Below are 4,585 nucleotides of genomic sequence, written 5' to 3' on the forward strand. Positions count from 1 at the left end.
GTTGGACAGTGGAACAGGCTGCCCAGGGAGGTGGTGGAGTCACCATCCCTGGAGGTGTTTAAGGGTCGTTTGGATGTGGTGTTGGTGGATCTGGTTTAGGGGTGAACTTTGTAGAGTAGGGATGATGGTTGGACTTGGTGATCCCAAGGGTCTTTTTGAGCCTGAATAGTTCTGTCATTCTGTGATGGTGCTGGGGATTAACTTCGACCTTTAAGATGTGAGGATCCATTCCTCTTTGGGCATGGAATTCGTATTCTTGATCTAATCCCTAATCTTTTTATCTGGATTTAGCCTGTGTTTGGTGCTGCCCTGCTTATGGATCTGGGACCCTCATATGCTCCTGCACTTGATGGCAGGGGGTGTGATGTACCCAGTTGCTTGAGCCTCACTAACTGCTGGATATTTGTATCCAAGATCTTGGCCTTCTCAGGTATGACAAGGCTCTGGTGGTCTAGGAAAGTGGAAAAGAGATTCAGTTGAAGGAGGACCTTGAGCTAAGGCTGGGAAGCAAAGAGCGGAGCCCAGGAGAGAATTTTAGAGATCCCAAACCAAAAAATAAGTACAGAGAGTGTATTGGGAGGGTGTCCCCTTCACTAGTCCTGGGACTGACACAGTTCATTACCCTCTGAATTCAGAGGGCAGGAGGCTTTTTCCCAGAGAAGGGAACCTCCCTTGACTCCTGCAGTCCCGGGGAGGCCACGCTTCACGTGCATCTCAGGGTTCTGATGAAGAAGCCACCTCAGCTGCTCCAGGCTGGCAGTGACCCAGGCACAGCAGCACTTTCTGGTCTGTGGCTTGAAGGACTCTCAAGAAGAAGAGAGAATGTGAGGGCAAAGAGAAAGAGATCCCCAGTGGGATTAAGATTCACTATCCCTGGTGCCCAACGCTGTGTGAGTGCGGGTTGTCCTGGGGGCTCTCTGTTCCACCAGTACCCTGGCTTGCTGAAGATTCACTTACTGGTTGCTGACAGAGGTGGGTAATCCAAAGGGAGAGCGTGCAGAGAATTGCACGGAGGCAGTACAAAGGTAGGTGTGCAGAAGCAATTATTATACTCCTCTTCCTTGGCCTTTAGACGAGCTGTGAGAAGCTCTGAAGTCTCAGTCAGACAACCCACCCCTGTTACCCCACCCCTGTGACTTCTGCACTTAGACCACCCTGACAGCTGGTTCATTCTTTTTCCCATTAGTTACAGTTTCAACTGAAACGGCTTCCTGTTAAAAGGGATGTGTCAGTTTGTATCATGTTCTCCATGTCAGTTTCCCGAGGTTGTTCCCATCCACCAGCTGTCCTGTTTCTTGATTAAATCATGGGTTGGGTGAGCAAAGGCACTACAACAACCTGAAGTTAAAGGTTACAGCAGCACAAGGGGTCTTGCTTAGCCACACAAGACTGTGCTCTGGTTTCAAATAAGTAATTATTAAAAAAACAAAAGAGCTGATGCTATAAGTTCTAGTTCACTGATAGATTTCAAGTAATGAGGAGAAAAAATAGACCCCAGAATATGGAATTATTTCTAGTAGGATGCTGTTTGGAAACTAATGCTCATTATTAACTTGATTAATGATCTGAAAGATGATATTAAACCAGTGGTGATGAAGCTTTCAGAGGACCCAAAGAACAATGAAGGTGATAAATGATGAGAAGAGATGAGAGATGCAGAGCAGCCAGTAACTATTGGTGTGGCGTTTATTTATAAACAGTCAGTGGGTTTGGCTGCAGAAAGACGTTCATCCAGGAACATAAATGTAGCCTGTGCTCTTTCAGGATGGAGGACTGTTTCTGGAGGTGTTGAAGGAATACCACAAAGAGTTAGGGGGTTGGGAGATAACCAAAGGAGTGGTGCTTGCATAGCTCCTGAGCTGGGAGGGTGGGCTGCACTCAGAAGCATTCGCCTCGGTTCTCCAACCAGGGAGGTCAAGTTTCTCCCTTATGTTGAAATAGTGAACACGTTGTGTGAAATCCAGCCACGTGACACTAAAAAGGGCTCAAGGAAGGAGCAACAAAGGACATGGAGATCCTGGAGAGACCAGAGCAGGGCCATAAAGATGATCAGAGGGCTGGAGCAGCTCTGCTATGAAGACAGGCTGAGAGAGTTGGGGCTGTTCAGCCTGGAGAAGAGAAGGCTCCAGGGAGACCTCACAGCAGCCTCCCAGTGCCTGAAGGGGCTACAGGAAAGCTGGGGAGGGGCTTTTTACAAGGGTGTGTAGTGAGAAGACAAGGGGTAATGGATTAAAACTGGAAGAGGGGAGGTTTAGGTAAGACATTAGGAGGAAACTATTTGGTGTGAAGGTGGTGAGATACCAGAACAGGTTGCCCAAAAAAGTTGTAGAAGCCCCGTCTCTGCAAGTGTTCAAGGGCAGGTTGGATGGGGTCTAGTGGGAGGTGTCCCTGCCCATGCAGGAGGTTGGATCTTGATGATCATTAAGGTCCCTTCCAACCCAGACTGTTCTGTGGGTCTATGATGACTCTATGACCTGGAGCCTGAAACCCTGACTGGCACCTCAAGATCTGATGAACCGATCTCATTCCTGCACGGGTTGGTGTTACCTGTAGGGGGCTGACCCTTCTGACAGCAGAGGGCTCTTCAACCTCGCAGGAAACCTGCAGCAACCTACTGGTGAAGCTGGCGACGAGCTGTACACCTTCGCCTGCCAGAGCATCAGCACCTGCCTGAATGTTCCAGCTCTTCCCAAACCCAGATGGGCTGTCTCAGCAGTTGCAGAGCAGGCACAGGAAGCTCTTAGCCACTTGAGAAGCCAAGCAATGTGAGTGTAACTGCCCCTTCAGGCTCTCAAATCCATGGACCAGAGAGGAAAGAAGGTGGGGGACTTCAACACAGAGGATCACAGAGCAAGATGCAGGAAACTTGAGTTCTCTGTGGGCACAGTGGTTTGTTTGGGAAACAAATGGGCACTTCCATGGAGCAAGAGTGTCAAATGCCACAGGCAGATGCCACTCCATGGCACCAACTCTAGTGCTGTAGAACAACAGGATTTAAAACAGACCTCCATAGAGGGTCTAGGGTAAAACCACTTGTTTGATTTTGCAACATTTTTCTACTTTCCAAAACCCTCTTTAAAAAATGACTTTTTTATTTTCCAGCTCTGTTTTAAACGTAACTATTTTCCCCCTGGGGATTTTCCTTTTTAAAGACAGCACTTCAAAAAAAAAATGTCCCCATGGGGAAATTTCACTTTGGTTATTATTACTGCCATTATCTCCTCACATCTGGCTGGTTTGGCTGGCTGGGTTTATAAATCCTGAGGGCACTTAATACAAACTTGAAGGGGAGGGAAAAGAGATAAAAAGGAAGGGGAATAGAATATACACTACCTATCTCCAGCTGCTGGTGCTGTAATGATTAGAGATAAGTTGGATGCAGAGAGACCAGCCTCATTATATCCATCCCTTACTAATAAAAAGAAAAGGAGAACAAAGAATGCAAAAAATAAATAGATGAGACAATAAATAAAACCCAAGGACATTGTTAAATTGGCTGAGGTTATCAGACAGGAGGGTGTAGGTAGCCTTAAAGGTAACAGCAAAGAGACTGAAGTGAGTAGGACAAAGTGAAAGGGAAAAGGAACGTAGGGCCTAAAGATCAAGACTTTCTTAGCTGTAAACTGGAGCCTCCTTGATTCCAAACAGCAGCAAAGAAGACAGACTCAGGATCACCATCCATGTCATAACTGTCAGCACCTACTGAGGCATAAAGGAGAAGACAGAGGCCATCTGGGAGGTGTTTCTAGCAGCTATAGCCATGCGTTACTGCTGCTGTGCAAGATGCTGATAAGACTTCACCTGTGGAAGAGCACTGTGCTCATTTTGGGCCAGAAAAGCTGAAGCTGAAGTGAGAGGAAGCTTGTAGGATCACAGTGTGTGAGGGGGCTGGTTGGTTAGCTAAGTGAAGTCTGTGCTCAAAGGAAATAAACACCAGGGAGGAAGAACAGCTTCAGCTAAAGCTGCACTGGCACAGGCATGAGAGAATATAAAGTAGCTGTGCAGCCATTTAAGCTGGAAATGAGCAAAACTTTCTAACTACTACACCAGGCAGGTTCTGGAGAAGCCAGCCAAAGGGACTGCTAGGGACAGTGAAAGTAACCAGTTTTTGGTTGGCACTTGAGAAGCTTTCTTAAGAGATTAGGAGACAGTTCAGGTGAGAGGCTGCGTCTGGTCACCTGGAAACTCCTGCTCACTCCTGCTCCCACCAAACAGATCATTCACCTTCCCACATTCCCAAGCCGGTGCTCAATGCTTCAGAGGCAGATGCAGGGAATACTACAGGAGGCAGGGCAAAGTCCCCCCAGAAATACTCCATCTTGATCTGAAGAGGCTGGGACTTTGTGTGTGCCTTGGAGCAGGAGAGCTTAGAGTTGCTTTGAATGCATGCAGAGGTGCTGCAGGAACCCTGGCAGTTCTTCACAGGATACAAGGGTCACAGCTCTTAAATCCAGCTGACATTTTAGGATGTACTAAATTCATCACCACATGAATGCACTTGCACAAAGAATTCTGTTGCAAGCGAGCTCCTTTCCCTGGCAGTGGCAGAGCCTGCCACCAGCAGAGGAGGATCCAGCCCATTTCC

This window comes from Chaetura pelagica, unplaced genomic scaffold (genome assembly GCF_000747805.2).
Source record: "Chaetura pelagica isolate M959 unplaced genomic scaffold, ChaPel_1.0 scaffold120, whole genome shotgun sequence".
In the NCBI taxonomy this organism is placed as follows: domain Eukaryota; kingdom Metazoa; phylum Chordata; class Aves; order Apodiformes; family Apodidae; genus Chaetura; species Chaetura pelagica.